A 26,057-nucleotide genomic window follows, 5' to 3' on the forward strand; every position below is an offset into this window, starting at 1 on the left:
GGTCTGACAAGGGTCGTCAGAGTGAGTACAATTTTAATTCATGCACTCCTTCATCACTTCAATTATAACTCTGACACACTTTGTTCTCATGCTGTTGGTGCCTCAGCACTCTGTGGGTTGCCTCCTAAAAATGCATAACACATAGGTAGGCTTAGTTCGGTCCTGGAGAGTGTGGCGTGAACCCTTGCAGAATATGGCGCATCACAGGCACAAGCTCTGCTTCAGCTTGGGTAGGTGATGCAGTCCTACGTTCCCCACTGTCACAACCAAACCACCTGTGACTGGCGACGCCGGTGAAGAGGCTAGCCTGCCAGTGCATCCCCAGATGGCGTCTCCATTGTCTCTCCCCCCAACACGGCAGCACTCTGGCAGCCTTGCTGCACACCATCTTGGTGTCACTTTGAGTAGGGAGCAGCAGGCAAGGGAGGGTGATAAGGGGAAAGGGAGCTCCTGAGACGGTGGGAAAAAATAGTGGTGCAGGATATGATGTTGCTGCATTATGTTATTAATACTGGATGCATCGTATGTTTTGTGTTACAGTATTATGTTACAGATTATGTTAAAGTATCACACTGGATTATTTTGTTGATAATGTTGTTGAATTATCACACTGCTGGATGCAGCTAATTTTATTGTTTTTTATTTAAGTCTCACAATAAATGTTACAAAGTTTGCAATGTTACAATGTTTAATACATTTTTTTGTTCACCTTAACCATTCCTGTATAGTGTCTAGTTTGCAGAATAAGAGGGAGAATCGTCAACATAGTGCGATAGAGTGGCCAGGCAACACTCAAAAGTGCCGTTCACTCTTTAAGCAAAGCGTTCAATTATGAGCTGCCGATGTGACTTTCAGAGTGGCGAAATCTCCATGATGCCTCCCCCATGGTTGTGGTGGTGGTGGCATAAGTTCCACCATGGCTCCTCTTCCTCATTTTCCTCCTCCTCCCTTTCACCTGAGGAGGTCCTGCACTCCACTGTGGCAATTCCTGTCCCCTAATGATGGTTAAGTTGTGTAGCATGCAGCACACCACAATGAACTCAGAGACCTGCTGAAGGGCGTATTGCAGGCAGCCTCCAGAGTGATCCAGGCATCGGAAGCGCTGTTGAGCACTCTAATTGTCTGTTCGACGATGTTGCGTGTGGCTGCATGGCACTCATTATATAGCGATGCTCAGCTTCTGTCTGAGGGTTCCGGAGGGGACTCCTGAGCCATAACCTTCGTCCCCGAGCATCCAGCTCTGGCCTTGTGCTTGGCGCTGGAACATGCATGAAACACTGCTCTCACACAAGATGAAAGCATCATAAGAAAATAAATAGGAACAGGAGTAGGCCATTTGGCCCCTCGAGCCTGCTCCATCATTTAAGACGAACATGGCTGATGTGATCATGGACTCAGCTCCACTTCTCTGCCTGCTCACCCTAACCCTTTATTCCCTTATCGCTCAAAAATCTGTCTATCTCCGCCTTAAATATATTCAATGACCCAGCCTCCACCGCTCTCTGGGGCAGAGAATTACACAGATTTATAACCCTCCGAGAGAAGAAATTCCTCCTCATCACAGTTTTAAATGGGCGGCCCCGTAATTTGAGACTATGCCCCCTATTTTTAGTTTCCCCTATGAGTGGAAATATCCTCTCTGCATCCACCTTATCGAGCCCCCACATTGTCTTATATGTTTCGATAAGATCACCTCTCATTCTTCTGAACTCCAATGAGCATAGGCCCAACTTACTCAACCTATCTTCATAAGTCAAGCCCCTCATCTCCGGAATCAACCTAGTGAACCTTCTCTGAGCAGTCTCCAATGCAAGTATATCCTTCCTTACATACGGAGACCAAAACTGTATGCAGTACTCTAGGTGTGGCCTCACCAATACCCTGTACAGTTGTAGCAGGACTTTTCTGCTTTTATGTTCCATCCCCTTTGCAATAAAGGCCAACAGTCCATTTGCCTTCCTGATTACTTGCTGTACCTGCATACTAACTTTTTCATGCAATTTCTCTCCATTTAAATTATAATGTGCTTTTCTATTATTTCTGCCAAAGTGGATAACCTGACATTTTCCCACATTATATTCCATCTGCCAAATTTTTGCCCACTCACTTTGCCTGTCTATATCCCTTTGCAGATTTCTTATATCCTCACAATTTGCTTTCCCAACCATCTTTGTATCATCAGCAAACTTCGCTACATTACACTCGGTCCCTTCACCCAAGTCATTAATGTAGATTGTAAATAGTTGAGGCCCCAGCACCGATCCCCACGGCACCCCACTAGTTACTGTTTGCCAGAAAGTGACCCATCTATCCCGACTCTCTGTTTTCTGTTAGTTAGCCAATCCTCCATCCATGCTAATATATTACCCCCAACCCCATGAACTTTTATCTTGTACAGTAACCTTTTATGTGGCACTTAGCGAATGCCTTCTGGAAATCCAAATACACCACATCCATTGGTTCCCCCTTATCCATGCTGCTCGTTACATCCTCAAAGAACTCCAGCAAATTTGTCAAACATGATTTCCCTTTCATAAAACCATGCTGACTCTGCTAGATTGAATCATGCTTTTCCAAATATCCTGCTACTGTTTTCTTAATAATGAACTCCAGCATTTTCCCAACTACAGATGTCATGTATGCTCCCTGGATATTGGGCATTGACTGCCATGATGTGCTCAGTATGGTCACAGACGATATGCATGTTCAGGGAGTGGAATCCCTTTCGGTTTCGGAAAACCTCTGCATTCTGTAAAGGTGCTCGCAGGGTGATGTGTGTACAGTCAAGCGCACCCTGAAGCTTGGGAAAGCCAGCAAATCGTCCAAAACATACAGCCCTCTCATTTTGGGTCCCCTGGTCATTGGGAAGTTTATGAAGTCCATCCTGCATGCGTACAATGCATTAGTCACCTGGCGAATGCAGCAATGTTGTAGCATGCTGTAAGATGGAGCATATATCCCCCGCTGATACCTGAAAGGAGCCGGAGGCATAGAAGACAAGTGCCACAGTCACCTTCACCTCAACGGGCAGTGCAGTGCATTTGCCGCTGGTAGGCTATAGCTCTGCCTGTTTGAGCTGGCATATCTCTGTGACCACCTCTTTTTGGAAATGCAGCCTTCTAATGCACTGTGCCTCAGAGAGCTGGAGGTACGAGCGATGTTCCCTGTAAACTCGTGGGGGGGTAAGGCCTCCTCCCCATACGTCTGCAACCTCTTTGATTACATTATAAATGATCCACAATAAGCTTTCTTCCAGCTTGAAGTCATATGGTGATAGCAGCCAGGTTTACTGGCTCCTGACCGAGCATGGCCCCCATATTTTATAATGTCCTTTATAAAACAAACTAGAAACTCACATAAAAATTCACAATGAAAAGTATGCAGTAATGCAGCGTTCTTTTCCCAATCCTTTTAATCACTCATAACTGTGACTTTCTCCTCCACTTTCAACATGGTGCCATGGTGCACCCGGGGTCCGACTGCTTTTTCCGGGCGGGTTCTCGGGTGGACGCTAAATCGGGCGAAATGCTTGAATGTTCCGCCCGAGGCACTAGTGCAGCGATGCACGACAATTTACGTCATCCAAACAGTCAAAACAGTGGTGGGGCGGCACGTTTTAGAGCCGCCGCAAAACTATTGGCGAAATTTCCACCCGGGCGCAAAATCTTGTGCGCCTCAATTCATGCCCCAAAAAATCATTTTAGTGGGGCGCATATCAGTTGAAAATCCAATATTCTGTTGGAGGAAATTTCTGTTTGTCCAGTACTGGATATCGGACAGCAGAGACTGGAAGGGCCGATAGAGGTGGTGGTGACATAGAGCTCGATGTCATTAGTGTACATGTGGAACCTCAAAAAATACAGCACTCTCTCAGTGCTGCACTGGAGTGTCAGCCTAATTTACACACTTTAGTACTGGTGTGGGTTCATACATTCATGCTTTTGCATTTTAGCAGAGCTACTCATAACTGGGATAATGAATGAAGTCTGCCTGTCCAACACAGAACCAAATTACTGTGTTGAGTGTCACTATGAATACATTTCAACTGGTTGTCTCCTAAAACAATTAACTCATCTGAATGTAATTTTCAATTCTAATTTAATTGTTTTTTGATGAATAACGTTTTACTTATGCAATAAACATCTGATTGATTTTGTATTAATTGTTCATCATTGGCTTGTAGGATTTTTTAAAAACTATTTATGAAAGTGGTAGAGGCTTTTTCCACTATGTCAAAATGTTTTCTTGTGTGGCTGGAACAGGAAACCCTGATAAGTGTCATATCATTTACAAGCTGAAGTCATGCAAATGACTCAGTTTAAGAACCTGGAAATGATCCTCTTGACCTTTCCTAATCAGTCTAGTGTTTTGTACAATTCATGGGAAAGACTTGAATACAATCCTCAAATCAAGCACTGGGAGTCTTTTGCACAGCTTCTCAACTCAAGAGGTTTTCACAAGGCAAGGAGATTATTTTTAGCTCTTGGGGAGATAATCTCTGAATTATTCAACCTTGCGTTGAGTGGGCACAAATGGCTTGGAAAATAAATTCAGTCATCCAGTATAAAAGGATTGCCATTGAGCAGATCATATATAAGAAGAAAGTAATCAATGCTCACAAAAGGGGTATCATTTACCTTAAAAGATATTGTATGGAACCCAAATCATGGAAAGAGCATAAACAAATAGCTTTGGTACCCAGATGATTCAATTTAAATATTCATTTTGAAAAAGTCAACAGTTTATTGGTTGTGTGGTAAATATTATATAAAACTTAACTATGTTGTAAAAAACTAAACCAGGCAAAATATTGTGACACCTAATAAACAATTATGTGTTTTCATAAGATGCATAATTGTCCAATTCATCCACTCTCTATCACCTTTGGAGTTTAGTGATATTTTGGTGATGCCCATTTGCTAAGTCACACAGATGATCACAGATGGGATGCTTACAGCAGATGGCATTCAAAAACCTGCCCTTGTGGTGTTGGAGAAGAAAGATGAAGACACAATCATTTGAGAGTCATGATACTTCTGCAATGATGAAGGCAAGAGATCATCCAAGGAGAAAGAAGATTAAATTTGTCCCGCGATTTCAAAACAGGTGTACCATTAAATCCAAAGTATTCCTGTGTTCGCTTATTGCCGTGAAATGAGCACCAACGCAGGTACTAGGTTTTGTCACATTAATACCCCTGCCAGCCCTGGGCCTAAGTGCTGTGCTGTTGTGGGTACTGGCTAGGTCTACTTTATAGTGGCCCCCCCTAACTATACAATCATCATCATCATAGGCAGCCCCTCAAAACGAGTATGACTTGCTTCCACGCCAAAAAAAGGATGAGTTCGCAGGTGTTTCAATGAAGGACCTAATATTCCAGGTCCTGAACTACATCCTGAAGGGTGGAAGATGCCTGTGCATGAATTTTTTTAATGTGTGGTGGGCGTTGCATATCATCCACCGCACGGGCTTGACAGAGCTAGGTCTTAGTCCAGTGGCAAGGGTTATCCAAGACGACTGGAGACCTGCTCTGCTGCACGGACTCGCAGTGTGGGCTGGCCCGTGCTGCCCCTGGGGTTATTCACATATAAGTACATTGGATGGATGTTCTTGGAGCTTTTATTCAACACTGAATTAGTGAATAAAAGTAGCTACTCACCTTGAATTTAGTTTGGAAAATAATATGTGCCTATTCCTAAGCTGCTGTTGTTTTCATTACTACACTATCTGGTTTCCTCCATATAAGATAACCAAATTATAATTGAAATAAAACTGACTGGCGAGCTTTGTCTCTATTATAAGAACATAAGAATTAGGAGCAGGAGTAGGCCATTTAAAACAGAGATGAGCAGGAATTTCTTCTCTCAGAGGGTTATAAATCTGTAGAATTCTCTGTCTCAGAGAGCTGTAGAAGCTGGGTCATTGAATATATTTAAGGCGGAGATAGACAGATTTTTGAGCGATAAGGGAATAAAGGGTTATGGGGAGTGGGCAGGGAAGTGGAGTTGAGCCCATGATCAGATTAGCTATGATGTTATTAAATGGCGAAGCAGGTTCGAGGGGTCTAATGGCCTATTCCTGCTCCTATTTCTTATGTTATTATGTCCTTATTCCGCCCCTTGAGCCTGCTCCATCATTCGATAATATCATGGCCATTTCATACATTTATTTGTATAATATTCCACACACCATTCCCTAGCCTAGTGTTTAACGGATCTATCATTTAAATATTTAATTCAGTTTGTTGGATATTGTCTGCTAATCAGAGACATCTAATTTCTGGAATCAGTGAAGATTTGCATGTAATACACAAGTGGATTCATGCTGATCGGTTGTTTATGGTGCTCCGATAGTATTAAGTTGATGAGGCCCATCATTCTGCCAGAGTTTAATGCAAGAAAATGCAAACTTTTGCTAAATCTGCCTCCTGAGAATTACTGGTTGGAAAACCGATACTATCACAGGCATTACGTCCACTTTAATGTTACTGCCGGTAGAAAATTCTAACCGCTTGTTCCAAATCAGAGTATTGCTTCTTGTGCTTTCCTAAGATAAGTGCAAAACTCGCTTCTAAACAAGTCATTGATTGAAGCAGCTATTAGTTTTTGGATGTGGTCCTGGACTCCTTAACTGATCTAATATTCTTTTTCTAGTCCTACTTGTTTTCCAGAAATCCCAAACTTTTTAACACTTTTTCCTTATTAGCAAGTTTCCACTCCAATCCAACCAGTATAACTCAATTTTCTTCCTGGAAAAATGACGGAGGTTCCAGCATTTCTCACCTCTCCAATACTTGGTACATTGAACTTGCATTCAAACCACTGAAAGGCAGTTGTTGATCAAAGTTAACAAAAGTATTGCTGAAATAATTGACATCCTGCTGTAAATTTGATCAAAAATCTGGTCCTCATATCATCGAAAGGATATAGAGGCACTGGAGAGGGTGCAAATAAGATTTACAAGGTTGATGCCAGAACTACAAGGGTATACATATCAGAAAGGCTGAACAAGCTTGAAAAGAGAAGACTGAGGGGTGACCTAATAGAGGTCTTTAAAATTATGAAATGCTTTTATAGAGCAGATAGAGAGAGAGTTGTGGGGAAGAGCATAACTAAAGGCCATCAATATAAGATAGTCACCAAGAAATCAAATAGGGAATTCAGAAGAAACTTCTTTACCCATAGAGTGGCAAGAATGTGAGGCAAATAGTATAGATGCATTTAAGGGGTGGTTAGATAAGCATGTGAGGGAGCAGGGAATAGAGGGTTATGCTGATAGGGTTAGATGAGGAAAGATTGAAGGAGGCTTGTGTGGAGCATAAACGCCGACATGGACTTGTTGGGCCGAATGGCCTGTTTCTGTGCTGTATATCCTATGTATTCCTATGTAAAAGGTTGTCAAATAAAATATGGACAATATAAAAAAAATTGAACATCTACAAATTATCATGACAGTTATTGAATCTAGATTAATGGCACAGAATGACACCATGAACTAATTATGACTGAGGAATGAATTAGAAGCCATACACTGAGAAGAAGTTAAGAGTTCAGGAAACATTTTGTTATCCTTCCTTGGAGGACTACAGCAGCATTTTGTATTAGGATTAAAATAATGACCCAGTTTATCCAAGGGATTCCATTTGTGAAAAATGTTCTTTGTCGCTGGAAAAAAATCAGCATTTCATTTTCAGTGATTATCCTGATATATAACAATCGGCAGTGGACCTTGTTGCTAAGCTAATAATCTGTTCAGTTTTGGTCAGCATAGCACAAAACAGATGTACATACTTGCACCAGAAAGGATACACAAAAGAGCAGCAAAGCTGATCCCAATTGCAAAGGGGATGAATTATGAAGAAAGATTAAAGCAGCTTTCAGAAGCTAGTTAAAGGGGAAACCTTAACATTTGTGGCCCCTACAGGCGTGTACGAGGTGCTCACGTGCTCACAGGGGCCCCGCAAGGTCCAGGTTTAGGTCTGGCGAAGCGCATGCGCCTAAACCCGGAACTTGAGATCTGTCAAGAATCCTCTCGACAGATCGCCGCATCTGTAAGTGAAGGGCCTCTTGCGGGTGGAGAGTTGGGCCATTTGCCCAACTTCTGCCCAGCGAATGCCCTTGAAATTCTTACGACTGATAAAAGCAGGTGCAAGGCCCGCTTTGATCAGCGTAAGGCTTCTAAAAGATAGAAAAATATATTTTTTTTCAATAATTTAAGGTAAGTTTATTTTTAGACCCTTTGGGGCTAGAAATTCGGTTTTCAGTGAAAACGGTATTTTTACACCAAAATTACCGTTATCACTTCGCTTCTGTTTTCAGGCCTGATATTCAGCCTTTAATTTGTGCATGGTAAAAATCGGCATTGCACAAGGATTCGCAAACCGCAAATTTCAGCAACTTTAGTCCGGGGCCGGTAGCGCTGTGAGAGGAGCCTTGGGAGGGGGGAAAAACAACAAAAAATTTGCAAAAGACAAAAAAAAAATTCACAAAACCCATACCTACTAAATCACTTACTTTAACTTTAACTGGCCTTTTTTTGCAGGTCTTCATACTTACCCGCTGCTGGCAGGGCTGCACCGTTTGACCCCGTTGGTATTCTGGGCGCAGAATACGGGTCCGGAGAGCCGAATTTTAACCGCAAATGCTATTTTGAGTGTTGCATGTCGGCGCTCCTCTTCCCGGCGGTACGTGGAAGCGCCATCGCGCAAAGGTACCCCGAAGATCCCACCGACCGGGTTTTCACCACAGAAAGTGAAATAGCAGCAAAAACCCGGTGGCGAATTTCTAGCCTTAAAATATGTTAATTTTTCTTTTTTGTTTTAATAATTAATTAAATTCCATTTTGATTTATTTTAAATATGTGGGGCTTGAAATTCCCCAACCTTGTGCCCGTTTTTTCGGAGATATTTCACTGTTTTTGACAAAAAACAGTGATTCGGTAGTTTCGCAGAAGTCGTGCGCTGGCAGTATTTAAATACCACTGGAAAGCGGACTGCCAGTGTGCAAGACTCGAAATGCCACTTTCGCCTAAAAGTTGTCTTTTTGCGTACCTGTACACTGCGCGAAAAAAAACGCCTGAGAAAAACCTGCGTTGCAGGCCTTGGAATGCTTTTTCAGCGATTCGCCAAATAAATGTCTTGTAAATGCATTGTGAATTTTTTTTTTCCAATTTATTTTTAGGTGTTTTTCCGCCCTACCTAGGTTCAACTCGCAGCGGTATTGGCCTCGGACTAAAGTTGGCGAGGATCAGGACCGCGAATCCTCGTGCAATGCCGATTTTTACTGCTGGCCGCATTTTTTAATGAAACTTAGCCCTTAAAAAACTAGCAGAGTGATTAACAGTATTTTTGGCGAAAAAATATGAAAAAATACCGCTATCACCAAAAGGAACCTTGAAATAAAGGATGGTTTAAATCATTAATTTGACCCCAAAAGGTGCAGTCCTATTATCATTACCTTATAAGGGATCCTCCATCACTGGTAACTCACAGACAGATTCAGAAAGGGAGCCTTTTGACATACAAAAAAAATCAGGGTCAAGCAAAGGTAATGCTACCCAATTAACTCTCACATCATGTCCTTGAATTGTATTTTGAATGACCCCAATGTCTTCGCCTCGATTACCATATTTAGTTGACTCTTCAAAAAATATCACTAACCCATGATGTTTTTAAAATATTTATTTTAAGTGTTTGTGTGTTTTTGTGGCTGTTCCCATTCATACTTATTTGTATGACACTGTGGACCACTTCCCATATCTCGGGAGCCTCCTATCAACAAGAGCAGGCATCGACAACGAGATCCAACACCGCCTCCAGTGCGCCAGTGCAGACTTCGGTCACCTGAGGAAAAAAGTGTTTGAAAACCAGGCCCTCAAAGCTGCCACCAAGCTTATGGTCTACAGGGCACTCCTGTATGGCTCAGAGACATGGACCATGTACAGTAGACACCTCAAGTTGCTGGAGAAATATCACCAACGATGTCTCCGCAAGATCCTACACATTCCCTGGGAGGACAGGCGCACCAACATCAGCGTCCTCATTCAGGCTAACATCCCCAGCAATGAAGCACTGACCACACTTGATCAGCTCCGCTGGGCAGGCCACATAGTCCACATACCAGACACGAGACTCCCAAAGCAAGTGCTCTACTTGGAGCTCCTTTACGGCAAACGAGCCAAAGGTGGGCAGCGGAAACGCTACAAGGACACCCTCAAAGCCTCCCTGATAAAGTGCGACATTCTCACTGACACTTGGGAGTCCCTGGCCCAAGACCACCCTAAGTGGAAGAAGTGCATCCAAGAGGGCGCTGAGCACCTAGAGTCTCAACGCTGAGAGCATGCAGAAATCAAGCACAGACAGTGGAAAGAGCGTGTGGCAAGCGAGTCCCACCCACCCCTTCCCTCAATGACTATCTGTCCCACCTGTGACAGAGTCTGTGGCTGTCGTATTGGACTGTTCAGCCACCAAAGAACTCATTTCAGGAGTGGAAGGAAGTCTTCCTCGATTCCAAGGGACTGCCTATGATGATGGCGATGATATTCGTACATACGGAACTCACCACAAGTATAAATGGGAATACCCCTACTTTTATTGGTTGGGCCAGCCCACGTGATCCCAGGGATAAGTGTGAAGCGCATATGTCCCTGGGGATCATTACCTTATAAGGGATCCTTCATCACAGGTAACTCACACGCAGATTCAGAAAGGGAGCCTTTTGACATACAAAAAAAAAATCAGGGTTAAGCAAAGCTAATGCTATCCAATTAACTCTCCCATCATGTCCTTGAATTGTATTTTGAATGACCCCAATATCTTTGCATTGATTACCATATTTAGTAGACTCTTCAAAAAATATTACTAGTATTGAGTAGGCGTTTTTCCTGGTATCTATTTAAAATTTAAATTTTTACTCATTTCCATTTCTAACCTCTGCTCCTATCTTTCTGTCTTACTTTGAAGCAATAATCTGTGTTTACTTTACCCAGCTAACTTTATGGCCCAAAAATTGTGGTCGGAGGATTTCCACGGGCGCATGCCTCCGACCTGAAAAGGCCCAGGACCAGCAGTCTCCGAACCTCCTGGACCACCAGGTAACTTCGTAGAAATTTTTCAGGTCGGAGGCATGCGCCCGTGGAAATCCTCCGACTACAATTTTTGGGCCATAAAGTTAGCTGGGTAAAGTAAACACAGATTATTGCTTCAAAGTAAGACAGAAAGATAGGAGCAGAGGTGAGAAATGGAAATGAGTAAAAATTAAAATTTTAAATAGATACCAGGAAAAATGCCTACTCAATACTAGTAATATTTTTTGAAGAGTTTACTAAATATGGTAATCAATGCAAAGATATTGGGGTCATTCAAAATACAATTCAAGGACATGATGGGAGAGTTAATTGGATAGCATTAGCTTTGCTTAACTCTGATTTTTTTTTTGTAAGTCAAAAGGCTCCCTTTCTGAATCTGCGTGTGAGTTACCTGTGATGAAGGATCCCTTATAAGGTAATGATAAAAGGACTGCCACCTTTTGGGGTCAAATTAATGATTTAAACCAGCCTTTATTGCCTGCACCCCGTGCCCAGACATGAACAAACCTTCTGAAATCGGGTTAATTGACGGCAAAATCCTTTTCTTCTTCATTATATCAATGCTGTTATGGAAGTACATAATACAGAGTATCCTTTACCCTGATGAATACATAGAAACAGGAACATATTGAACCAAAAATTGCATTGGGAGGCATACTACCTGAGTAGGCCTCCGACCCATGAAAGGATTACACACCTACCTGATGGTGGCGAGGCTGCAAAAACTTGCGGTCTGAGGCCTCAAGGCAACGTAACGGCCCACGGACACCAGGGACGCAGGCGGTGCGGAACCATACCTGCGATCACGTGGGCTCGGTCCTCCAATCACAAAACAGAATTTGATTTTAATCATTTCCAAAGGGAATCCCATAATCAGATATAATGGAATCTTGAAATCAGATTTAATTACAATTTACAGGATTGGAATTTAATTCGTTATTAGCTTCATTTCACCAACTTCACTAAAAATCTAATATTTTGATAATTTTTGACATCATTAAAACTCTAATCCAGGCTAAAATTTGCAGAAACTCATTTGATTCAGTGTACGTGTATAATTTCTGATATGAAAATGTTTAAATCATGCCTGCGGTATCCCCTTAGTGTTCCCCAGCGCCTGTTTGCATCAACCGTAACATTTCCGTACACAATTGCTGGCCAGTCGGTGGGCAAATAGCCCAACTCTGGCATACATTGACAGACAGCAAGTTCCAGATTTCTAGCATAAGCAAGCACATGTGGAAATCCCAAATTTGTGGTGGATTTCAAAGAAGGTATAATCGCGTACTTTACCGATCGCAAAATCCGGGCCATGAAAGAGCAAATGCTGATAAAAGAATTTCAGTACAGACTGGTAAAGTGTGACCATTCTCTCACATCTGGCACTGTCTATTTCTTGTACATCCCATTGTCAATTTCTGCCTATGTGTTAGTGAAGGAGCTAATATCTATTTCTCTAACATGCTACATCGGTACAGATGGACAGCCATTCCCTTCACAAGTGATGCATGTTTGCTGCACTAAGCAGCTGCAGCACAATGCATTACTTGTGCCAGCTTTTATGTGATGGGAACTGTAAATAATCACGGGGGTGAAACTAGTACAACTGCCTTCAACTCCGTCATATGCAAAACAATGGACGGCCAAGTCTGGAATCCTATACTTTTTGTTTAATGAATAAAATGACTCAATTCATTTGAAGAGTTAAAACCTAATGTGCATTACAACAAGCCTGCTATCATTTTCTGTTCAAAGAGGTGGGCAGCCAACCCAAAGTGAATGGAGCACTCTGGGTAATGGGGGCAATCCTTGTGTGTAAATCTGAAGTGTTCTCACGGGATTCCATTCTTATCATTAGTCTTTCTACTCATTATGTACCTTGGGCTGGATTTTCGGTTTTCTCTGTTTCGGGGTGAAAACGGAGGCGGGGCGGGAAAATCACCGCCCAATTAGCATTATCGATGAACTTTTGGCATTTGGGGTCTGCGTGGGACACAGCGCAAAAAGAGGCATTACATTATTTTCAGGGCACAAGAATGGGATCCTCGCCAACTTTAGTGTGGGGCCGGGAGTGCTGTGGGAGAAGTTTGGGAGGGGGAATAAAATTCAAAGGGCATTGCCAACACCCTTACCTGACAAATCGCTGCAAAAATATAAAAAAATAAAAACTTTAACTTACCTATTTTTCAGTTTTTCCAACTTACCGCTGACGGCAGGGCTGGACCGCCGTGTTTTCCCTGGCGGTCATCGGGGCGCGGCATACAGGTCGGATGAGTGCCGAAACTCGGACGTTGTTACAATTCGAGTTGTTACACCCTGGCACAGCTCTGCCCAGCGCCACCGCAAAAACCGAGCCGAAAATCATGACCGGGCGAAAAACAGCTGAGCGGCTGATTTTTTGCCTGATTATTGCGTGCAAACTTGATTATGTCCTCTCTTGACATCCACACATGTACATGTCTAAGAAGATGTCAAAAAATAGTAATCAGGCGAGGAACCCCTGGCTGGCTTTCTAACACATGAATGCAGAGTTCAATTGTAGCACCTATGCTGCCTCCCTTGGCAAGATCAGCCACCTCATCACATCTTACCGGTTTTTACAATTCAGCTACTCATTGACTTAACCAGCTGAGGCACTGAGCTTATCCGAATTTTTAAGAAGAGGTGAAGGTTGTTACAAGGTAAGTTTTTTCCCCCCCCTGGCCACCTCGCCTTTAATTTTTGCCCTGGTAGTGGCCGGCCCCCGCCCGAGGCGGGTCCCTTGCAGCTGTTGGGGATGAGCCTCGGGCGGGGGCCGGGGTGCTAATGGGGCGAGGGGCGAGATGATGACGGTACGATCTCCAGGCGCAGGAGATTGGGGCACAATGCAGTAACGCTGCCGCTAAGCTCCTGTCGAATATGGCGGGACTCATTGCCAGCCTTGTGCCTGGGCGGTGAGGCATTTGTGCCCTGTTAGCGTGAATGGGAGCTGCAAATGCACCAAATTTCTAGCCCATAGAATCGTGGAATGTTTTCGTTTTTTTAATGTAAATTGTACTAATGCCATAAAAAGCATTCAACTAAACAGAAAATACAGTGCATATCTCAGACAGTAAAGAAGAAAAAAACACTCAAAATATCACAACAAACACCAAAGAAATGACTTTATGAAAGTGGGGAGCAGCATGACCCTGATTTCAAGTTTTGAATGTAAAGATTTGCCCCACGCATTAGTGTCCTGAATAATGAAGTCTTTATTTCAGGCAAATATGGACACATCGGAAAGTTATTGTGTAGTGCAAGACTTTAAAATGGCAATATGAACACAAAAGATTTATTAAAATACAATCAGCAATTGAAGAAGATGAGGCAGCGAGTCCAAACATTCTGAATACTTTTCCATTTCTATACAAATCTAAAAGATAGGCATTGGATGGAAACCAAATTCATCATGTCGAGCTGTGTTCCAATATCAAGTGACATTGAAAATACAGCACAGAAATAGGCCTTTCAGCCCATCTGCTCTCTGCTGGTACTTATGTTCCCCATGTCGAGGGCACCCCCTCCCCCCTCCACCCCCACCCCTCTGCATCTAACCCGATCAGCATATACTTCTAGTCTTTAGATCATCTATTCTATTTGCCTCAACTACTCCTTGTGGTAGTGTTTTCCACATTCTTACCACTAAGTTTCTTATGAATTCTCTATTGGATCTATTAGTGACTATCTTATATTTATGACCTCTAGTTCTGGTCTCACCACAAGTAGAAACATCTTCTCTACATCTATCCTGTTAAACCCTTTCATTATCTTAAAGACCTCTATCAGAGTTCTAGAGAAAAGAGTCCCAGCCTGTTCAGTCTTTTCAGATTACAAAGTATATGCAGCACAAAACAGGCCATTCAGCCCAACAAATCAATGCGGTGATGACCTCTCAGTTCTGTGAATATTTTTTGCACCTTCACCAACACCTCCTTATCCATTTTTAATAATATGGAGACTAGAAGTGTGCACAGTACGCTAAGTGTGGTCTAACCAAGGTTCTATACAAGTTTAGCATAACTTCCCTACTTTTTAAGTCTATCCCTCTAGAAATGAACCCTAGTGCTTGGTTTGCTTTTTATGGCCTTATTAACCTGCGTTGCTACTTTTGGTGATTTATTTACCTGTATAGATCCCTTTGCTGCTCTACCCCACTTAGACTCTCATTATCCCTGCAGTATGCAATCCCTTTATTCTTCCCATTAAAATGCACCATGTCACACTTATTGATATTGAAATTAATTTGCCAATGAAACACCTATTCTGCAAGATTTTTAATATCTTCCTGATTTTTGTCAATTTTTCACTTTGTATTAACTATACCACCCACCCCCCGCAACGTGGTGTTGTCCTCAAATTTAGAAATTGTACTTCCGATTCCCGAGTCCAAATTATCAATATAAATTGTGAACAACAGTGATCCCAACACCGATCCTCGTGGAACACCGCGTCCCAACTTTTCCCAGTCTGATTACTCTGTCATATTTTCGCTTGAAATCCATGCTGATTACTCCAATATATTTTTGCTTTCTAGATGTTTTTCCATTATATCTTTGAGTAAAGATTCCATTATCTTTCCTACCACTGACGTTAAGCTATTTGACCTATAGTTCCCTGGACTCATTCCATCTCCCTTTTTAAATATAGGAATAACATTAGTTGTCCGGCAATCGTGCTGAAGACTTGTGCTCCTGAATTAGACGTGCCTCGAGCCAAGCTGTTCTAGTACAGCTACAACACTGGCATCTATCCGACAATATGGAAAACTGCCCAGGTATGTCCTGTCCACAAAAAGCAGGACAAATCTAAACTAGCCAATTACTGCCCCATCAGTCTACTCTCAATCATCAGCAAAGTGATGGAAGGTGTCGTCGACAGTGCTATGAAGTGGCACTTACTCACCAATAATCCACTCATCGATGTCCAGTTTGAGTTCCGCCAGGACCACTCGTCTCCAGAACTCATTACAGCCTTGGTCCAAACATGGACAAAAGAGCTGAATTCCAGAGGTGAGGTGAGAGTGACTGCCCTTGACATCAAGGCAGCATTTACTGGGTGTGGCATCAAGGAGCCCTAGTAAAACTGACGTCAATGGGAATCAGGGGGCAAACTCTCCACTGGCTGGAGTTATACCTAGCACAAAGGAAGATGGTTGTGGTGGTTGGAGGTCAATCATCCCAGCCCCAGGGCATCACTGCAGGAATTCCTTAGGGCAGTGTCCTCGGCCGAACCATCTTCAGCTGCTTCATCAATGACCTTCCCTCCATCATAAGGTCAGAAGTGGGATGGTCGCTGATGACGGCACGGTATTCAGTTCCCTTCACAACTCCTCAGATAATGAAGCATTCCATGCCCCCATGCAACAAGACCTGGATGACATTCAGGCTTGGGCTGATAAGTGGCAATTAACATTTACACCACACAAGTGTCAGGCAATGATTATCTCCAACAAGCGAGAATCTGACCAACATTCCTTGACATTTAACGGCATTACCCTTGCCGAATCCCCCACCATGAACATCCTGGGGGTCACCATTGACCAGAAGTGTAACTGGATCTGCCACATAAATACTGTGGCAACAAGAGCGGATATTCTCACCGCAGGAGTGTCTCACCTCCTGACTCCCCAAAGCCTTTCCACCATCTACTAGGCACAAGTCAAGAGTGTGATGGCATACTCTCCACTTGCCTGGATGAGTGCAGCTCTAATAACACTCAAGAAGCGTGATACCATCCAGGACAAAGCAGCCCATTTAATTGACACCGCACCCACCACCTTCAACATTCACTCCCTCCACCACCGGTGCACTGTGACTGCAGTGTGTACCATCTATAAGATGCTTTGCAGCAACTCACCAAGGCTTCTTCAGCAGCACCTCCCAAACCTGCAATCGCTGCCACCTAAAAGGATAAGGGCAGCAGGTGCATGGGAACACTTCCTCTTCCAAGTTCTGACTTGGAAGTATATCGCCGTTCCTTCATTGTCGCTGGATCAAAATCCTGGAACTCCCTCCCTAACAGCACTGTGGGAGTATCTTCACCACACGGACTGCAGCGACTCAAGAAGGTGGTCCACCACCATCTTCTCAAGGGCAATTAGGGATGGGCAATAAATCCTGGCCTTGCCAGTGATGCCACAACCCAGGAACACATAACTAAAAGCTCCTATGAAGCGCTTTGCGAAGTTTTACTACATTAATAGTGCTATATAAATACAAGTTGCTGTTGATGTTGGGTGAAAAAGGTTCCCCTCAACTGCCTTATAATCCTTCTACCAATTACTTTAAATCTATGCCCCCTGGTTATTGACTGCTAAAGGAAATATCCCCTTCCTACCCATTCTATCTGGGGTACCCTTAATTTTATACACCTCAATTAAGTCTCCCCTTAGCCTCCTCTGTTTCAAAGTAAACAACCGCAGCCTATCCAATGTTTCCTCATAGCTAAAATTCTCCAGTCTTGGCAATATCCTCGCAAATCACCTCATTACCCTCTGTAGAGCAATCACATCTCTCCTGCAAAGTGGTGACCAGAACTGTATGCAGTACCCGAGCTGTACCATAACTAATGTTTTATACAGTTCAGGAAGAACCCTTTACTGAAGGCCTTTTGAAAATTGAAATATATTACATCTGCTGCAATAATCTTTTCGACTCTTTCTGTTACTTCTTCAAAGAATTCAATAAGGTTGGTCAAGCATGACCTTCCCTTTTGAAATCCATGGTGATTACTCTTTGTTATATTTGTGCTTTATAGATGTTTTCCCATTATATCTTTGAGTAAAGATTCCATTATCTTTCCTACCACCGACGTTAAGATAATTGGTCTATGGTTCCCTGGGCTCGTTCCATTTCCCTTTTTAAATATAGGAATAACATTAGTTGTCCGGCAGTCCTCTGGCAGTATCCCCTTTTCTAATGACTTGTTATTTATATGTAATAGTGCCTCTGCTATCTCTTCCCTAACTTCTTCTAATATGCACAGACACAATCCATCGAGACAAGAGGTTTTGTCTTCTTTAGGTTTGATTAGTTTATCAAGCATCTCCCCCCTTTCTATCTTAAATGTCTTTATCTTTTGTGATCTCTTCTGCCAATGTGATGCCCAGCTCAGTAGTCTCCCTTGTAAATACTGAGGCAAAGTAACTATTCAATATTTTTGCCATTTTACCGATGAGTTTAGCTCATAGGTTCTTCAGTGGTCATATCACTCTCCTCATTTTTCTTTTGTTATTGTATGTTTGTAAAATACTTTACTCTTTTTATATTCCTTTATAATATAATTTCATAGTTCCTAATTGTTTTTTTTGGCTTCTTTCCTAAACTATTCATATTCTCTTTTGCCATCCTTTCCTTCATCGTCTATGTACTTAGTTTATAACTTCTTCTTTAGTCTTAATATTACCCTTGTCCCTTTAATCATGCCTAATGTTTCATTATTGGTTAGCTTTTTCTTGTTTTTTTAGAAGAATATATTTCTCCTGAACTCTTTTGATCACTGTTTTAAATATTCCCTACTGCTGTTCTCTCTCTTTGTCTGTCAATATTATTTTCCAGTTTATCTTCCCTTGTTCCATTCTCATCCCTTCAATTTTTTTTGAATATATTACTTTGGTCTTTGTCTTATCTAGGTCTTTCTCATCATTATTTTAAACCTTATTATGTTATGATTACTATTGCCTAGATGTTCCCTATACTTACTTCTCTTATCTGCTCTGTTTCTTTTCCCATTACGAGATCCAGTAGTGATTCCGCTCTTGTTGAGCTCTAACACACTGGGTAAGAAATAAGTCCTGAACAACTGTTAAAAACTAAATTCCCTTTTCCCCTTTCCCTCTTCTTGCCAATTTATTTGGGGATAGGTGAAATCGCCCATGATTATTATTCAATGTTTTTTCTCATTTCATAGATTTGTCTACATATTTCTTCCTCCACTTACCTTCCACTATTAGGTAGTCTATAAAATACCCCAATTAGCATGATCGATCCCTTTTTATCCTTCGTCTCAATCCATATGGATTCTGTTCCTATCTTAGCGCTAGTTGTTCTATTGTCATTATGTTGTCTCTAATTAGTACAGCTTCCCCAACCCCCTTCTTTCTTTCCCATCCTTTCTAACAATGTTATATCCTTCAATATTTAACTGCCAGTCCGGTTCTTTAAGTAGCCATGTTTTAATTATCCCTACTAAATCTGGCTCTTGCTATTAATTATTGCCTCCATTTTGTTTCAGATGCTGTGTATATTGCTATACAGACAATTTAATTTGTTTTATTAATTGTTCCCCTGACTTTATTTTTAACAGTTTATACTTATGTTCTATAACTGGATTTGCTCCCTGACCGTTGTTACCTTTATTCCTTACCTTGGTCTGACCTTTACCTTTATTCCTTACCTTGGTCTGACCTTTACTCTCAACTCCTATTTCTTTTACCTTCACCAGATTCCTCCCCCTGTCGTACTCATCCTATCCACAGCCTAGACATGGTCTTAAAATTGAAGTGGTTAGTCTGCATGCTTAAATTATATTTTGTCTTATTGAAATGTAATAAAAATGCAATTACAAAAGTAAATTTTGACCCCCTTATGAGTAGGATATATTTCATATAAAAGGTTGTCAATATGGAACCTGGCTTGCCTGAAATATGTCCCACCTACACTGTAAAAACAGCCACCTTCCTGTTAACATTCTGCCCTGCTACAGTGACATTTAATCAAATATTTGATTAATAGTTGGTCAGTCCGATGATGAATTAAAAATTGTGAATTGTGCTATTGATCTTGTGCAAAAGGCCAAAATGCTGCCGCACTTCATCATTTACCCTGCAAATTCCACAGCACCACAGCAGTACGGACACTTCATCACTTTCTTTTAGTTGTTCAGATCATTGCCAGGGGGAATCTGTTTTTTTGTGTGGTAAAGAGGATTTAAGCCTGGTCAAAATAGTTGGAAGTGACACAGAAGCTGACTCTAAATCTACACAGCACAATATCTGCTGGCACGATGAAAAGTGCCTACAGTAACCTTCTTGTGTGTGTCACATTCTACTAACTCTGCTGTATGCGATATGCTTCCTCGGTGTTTTTGCATTTCTATGTGGAATACACACAAAATCAAAATTAATAAAAGCTCTTATGTTCACAAACTTTAGATCAACATAAAGTACTGAGAATATGATGTTTTCTATTGGCTGTTCAGGCTAGATTCACATATATCTAATGTGGTGATATGCTATTTAAAAATAAATAGATTAGCATTTAAATAGATTGGTGCTGTTAATGTTCTGCTCAAGTGTCTATATGGACTGTAAAGTTATACATTTAAATGAAAATTTGACTTTCAAAGTATTTACAGCACAGAAACAGGCCATTCAGCCCAATAGGTCTATGCCTGCTTTTTTCTCTCGCAGATTTATGTGCTCTAGGGACTTGAGCACGTAAATCTAGGCTGACAATCCAGTGCAGTGCTGAGGGAGTGCTGCACTGTTGGAGGTGCCGTCTTTCAGATGAGATGTTAAACCGAGGCCCCATCTGCTCTCTCAGGTGGATGTAAAAGATCCCATGGCACTATTTCGAAGAAGAACAGGGGAGTTATCCCCTGTGTCCTGGCCAATATTTATCCCTAAATCAATAAATGTAACAAAACAGATTATCTGGTCATTATCACATTGCTGTTTGTGGGAGCTTGCTGTGAGCAAATTGGCTGCTGGGTTTCCCACATTTTAACAGTGACTACCCTCCCAAAGTACTTAGTTGGCTATAAAGCGCTTTGAGACATCCGGTGGTCGTGGAAGGTGCTATATAACTAAGTATTTCTTTCTTTCTTTATGCTGCAGTCTAGCCTCCTCCCACCCCTCTTCATCAAATTATCATCTTATTACCCTATATTGAACAGAACAGCCTTTTATTAGAATGAATGAAGAATATTTCAGATTTATTAAATACAAACCTGACTGGCATTGACTGCAAAGGGGAAAACTACTGTCCCATTGGCTCCCTGATGGCTCAACAAATTTATCCTATGAGCTATACAAATTGAGAAGGTTCCAAGTCAGATCCCTGGTCTTTGCTGAGTTAGCCGATCTCAGGCAAGGCAATGGTTGGGGCCTACAGGTAGCCCCAGAGTAAGGAAAAGGGAAATGTTCCAGGTTTCTGGCTCCTGATTCACATCTAACAGGGCACACTGGATGGCAGTGTGTGGATGTCATGTGAGGAAAAGATCTGGACTGGCCTGTGATGATTCCATGGTTGAAAAACCTTTTGACACTCAGGGGTTGATATTAACACAGAGGTGAGATCTGATTGAGGGGGTTGGGGATCGGATAGCGGGTGAAAAATGCAGAAGATTGGGACGCATGGGAATGTTTGATTCCAACAGGCTGCTTCATTATCATTTTATTTAGGGGTTTTGTGTTTCCAATGCAGATGAGTGGGTGTGATGTGCACCCACATGATGCAATCTCACTATGATTACTTAAAGGGCCAATGCAAAGGTGAACTTTGGAGGAGCTGGGAACCTTTTAGGGCATCCCTTGCATCTCAAGCACCAATATGATTGGTTGGTCTGGCATTGGGGGCCACATCTTCATCTTCCTCAATCTTCTCCTCTCCATTGGAATTCTCATCAGATGAGGAGTGCTAAGTGGTTTGTTCCTCATCCACCACTAGTCCTCGCTGCTGTGCAGAATGAAGATTATCCTAGAGACCCTGGCTGGCGAGTACTGAAGGCTGCCTCCAGACCCTTCCAAGCACCTGAAGCGCATCTTAAGCATTTCTATGGCTTACTCAACGACACAGCTGGTTGTCACATAAAAAAGAATGACTTGCAATGACATAGCGCCTTTCAGAACCACCGGATGTCCCAAAGTGCTTTACAGCCAACTGAGTACTTTTTGAAGGGTAATCACTGTTGTAATGTAGGTAATGCTCGATGTTTATTGGTCAGGTTCCTCAGCCAGGTTTGAAGGGGTTGTCCATGCCGCCAAGCAGCCACCCCGTAAGGCTGGTTCCAGGTATGATGTTGGATGTTGGACTGAAAGCATCATGGCAGCTCCCTGGGAATCTGGCACACACCTGCATGAATTTTTTTTGCGGTTACGCACCAGCTGAACTTTGAGAGAATGAAATCCCTTAGGGCTGATTAATGCTCCCGATTGATCTGGGCGTGCTCGGATTGCCACGTTTGTGCAGTCAATGAAAGCCTGCATCTGTGCACTGTCGGAGGGGCAGTACTGAGGGAGTGCTGCACTGTCGGAGGGGCAGTACTGAGCTGCCTCAGTACTCATTGGAATTCAGAAGAAGGAGAGGTGATCTTATCGAAACGTATGTTATGAGGGGGCTTGACAAGGTGGATGCAGAGAGGATGTTTCCACTGATAGGGGAGACTAGAACTAGAAGGCATAATCTTAGAATAAGGGGCTGCCCATTTAAAACTGAGATGAGGAGAAATTTCTTCTCTCAGAGGGTTATGGATCTGTGGAATTCGCTGCCTCAGAGAGCTGTGGAAGCTGAAACATTGAATAAATTTAAGACAGAATTAGACAGTTTTTTAAACGATAAGGGAATAAGGGGTTATGGAGAGCAGGCAAGGAAGTGGAGCCGAGTCCATGATTGGATCAGCCATGATCGTATTTCGTATTAAATGGCAGAGCAGGCTCGAGGGGCTGTATGGCCTACTCCTGCTCCTATTTTTTACGTTCTTATGCACTGTCAGAGGGGCAATAGTGAGGGCGGGCTGCAGTGAGAAGGGCAGTGCTGAGGGAGTGCTGCACTGTCGGAGGGGCAGTACTGAGGGAGCGCTGCACTGTCGGAGGGGCAGTACTGAGGGAGCCCCCTGACCTGCGAGGGAACAGCTCCGCAGGTCGGGAAGTAAAAGAGCTTGAGTGGCATACCACTTCAACCTCCAGCGCAAGCTGCTCCAAGTATGCGACGATTTTGAGATGGGTGACTTCATCAAAACCCTGGTCGCCGTTTTGAAGCGTGGGCAGGAACATCGGCAGGACCCAGGTACAGAGAATGAGAAGGTCGGGGCGGATGAGCGGCGCGTGTTTGTGGCGAGATGCGGTGAATGTTTATGGCGGAGGAGCGGTGAGAGATCGTGGCGGAGGTGCGACAGATGAGGGTACGGGGCCCAGAAGAGGTGAGGGCCCAGGGGCAGCATGGGCCAGCCCACACTGTGATATGTGTGCACACTAGGTCCGTGCATAAGAGCTGGTCTCCAGTCGTTTTGAGTAATCCTTGCCACTGGACCAAGACCTAGCTCTGTCAAGCCCGTGTGGTGGCAGGTGTGCAACGGCCACCACACGTTAAAAAAATTCACGCACAGTCATCTTCCACACCCTCAATAAGAACTCAGGACTGGAACATCAGGTCCTTCATCGAAGCACCTGTGAACTCGTGGAAGCAAGTCACCCTCCTTCGAGGGACCGCTTATGAGGCATCTGTGAATAGGTAGCTAGAGATGCAAATCCGAGTCCCCACACATTCTGGCTATTGTCATCACGGGGGAAGTTGACCTAAAATTCTCATCCTTGCTTACATGACCTCACCTCTCCCTATCGCTGTAATCTCCTTCAGCCTCACAACCTCCCCCTCCCCCCCAAAGATGTCTGCGCTCCTCAAATTCTGCCCTCTTGAGCATCCTGGATTATAACGCCTCGACCATCAGTGGCTGTACCTTCAGCTTCCTAGGCCCTAAGTTCTGGAATACCCTCCCTAAACCTCTCCACCTCCCTTTCCTCCTTTAAGACGCTCCTTAAAACCTACCTATTTCTTCTCACGTGGCTCGGTGTCAAATTTCTTTGTTTTGTCTTGTAACACTCCTGTGAAGTGCCTTGGGACGTTTTCCTATGTTAAAGGTGCTATATAAATACAAGTTGTTGTTTTTGTTACCTCCCAGCCTTGGGAAACAATGTATCCAACACCTGCCTTATTTATTTATGTGCGAGACCCTCGCAACGTCTCCAGTAGCGTCCTGGATGGAACCAGCAGCAAATAGATTGAGGGCAGTGGTGACGTTCACAGTCACTAGTAATGCGTGGCCATCAGGCCCAGCAAGGAGCTGATCGTCTCGGAGGCTGCAGACGTTTGCGTCCACGTGACGTGACGTGACAATGTCAGCCTTCGGACGTACTGTTCGTCCGAGAGGTCAAGTTGCGGAGATCTGGCTCTGCACCCTGTCAGGTGGGTAGCGCTTCCTGCGAAATTGACCCCTCTAGTCGCTGTCCTCTCTGTTTCCAGCCTCCCCCCCCCCACCCACCACCCCACTGCAGCTCCCTCCACAGCACACGCTTGCCGCTGACGATGCTGATTGTTTTCCTCATCTGTAGTCCAATCAAAAGCAGCCATGAGACCACCTATCCTGATGTTCCCTGTGTGCACACCTCCAAACAACACAAACAAGCCTCCCACAACAAGTACTCTCACCAAACCGTTTCCCAGAGGGAACTGAGAAAGCAGCTGTCAGCGCTGGGCTTTTAGTCAAATCGGGACCGCTGACCTTGAACCATGCCCATGAAGTGCCACTCAATCTCCGTTCCATTCTACTCACGGGTTTCCACCTGTGCAGGAGGCGTTGATTTCAAATCGCTGGCAAAATCTCAGGAAAGGAATCTCAGTTAAATATTATAATGACAGACCCGCCCCTCCTTTGGGTTACTCTAAAGCTGCTATATTCATCGCGGTTAAAATGGAAACAGGCATGTTTTGCGGCGGGTTGGGATCGGGTTGCACAAATTTGATGATTTAACCCCACCGGCCTCCTCCTGCCCGTTGTGTGGAGGCTAAAACATGAAAAATGGTCACGGAAGGTGTGTATGGAGAAAGAGTCAGACTGAACACTGTGAGCTCAAAGTAGTGTAACCTTAGTCTTCTATTGCAGGTCTCCAGAGTGCCTCTCCAACCTGCGAAGCCTCCTTAAATACCTGAGCTCCTAAGGGATTATGTGATCCCTTGAGACTCCAGGAGATGAGCCCTCTGGTGGCTGTACAGAATAAATACAAGCATACATATATAATAACACTCCCCCCCCCACCCCCACCCCCACCTCCCAAAGTCAATAGTGTAACTATTTACAATGTGAGTCAATCTGGGGCCCTTCTTGCCCTGGTTGATCATCTCGGTGTGAAAGTTGGTATTGTTGAATCATTTGTTGGGCCCTCGCTGGGCTGCCTGGTGTGTTGAGCCCTGCTGGGCTGCTGTGGATGATGGGTTCTGCTTCGTGGTCAACCGCGGTGCCGGTTGCCACTGGTGTGTATGTTGGGGGATCAAAAAAGATAGGGTCCAAGGTGAGTTGCTCAGGATAGTCCGTGAATCTGAGTTTGATTTCATCCAAGTATTTCCGGTGAATGAGTCCATTTGAAAGTTTGACACAAAACACCCTGCTCCCCTCTTTGGCCATGACAGTGCCGGGAAGCCACTTGGGACCTTGTCCATAATTTAATACAAATACAGGATCATTGATTTCAATCTCGGCGTGACACATTTGCGCTATCATGGTATGCACTTTGTTGAAGCCGCCTGCTCTCTACCTGTTCAGATAGCTCAGGATGAAATAACGAGAGCCTTGTCTTAAGTGCTCTTTTCATGAGCAGTTCAGCAGGTGGGATCCCAGTGAGTGAGTGGGGTCTCATGCGGTAGCTAAGCAGGACTCGGAATAGATGAGTCTGCAGTGAGCCTTCAGTTACCCTCTTCAAGCCTTGGTTTGCACTGCCCTCTCTGCCTGACCATTGGATGCTGGTTTAAACGAGGCAGATGTGACATGTTTGATCTCGTTACGGGTCATGAATTCTTTGAACTCAGCACTGGTAAAACATGGCCCGTTGTCGTTCACCAGGACATCAGGTCGGCCGTGTGTGGCAAACATGGCCTGCAGGCTTTCAGTAGTGAGAGCGGACGTGCTAGCCAACATTATCTCACATTCAATCCACTTGGAGTACGCGTCTCCAACCACAA

This window comes from Pristiophorus japonicus, chromosome 16 (assembly GCF_044704955.1).
Source record: "Pristiophorus japonicus isolate sPriJap1 chromosome 16, sPriJap1.hap1, whole genome shotgun sequence".
NCBI lineage: Eukaryota > Metazoa > Chordata > Chondrichthyes > Pristiophoridae > Pristiophorus > Pristiophorus japonicus.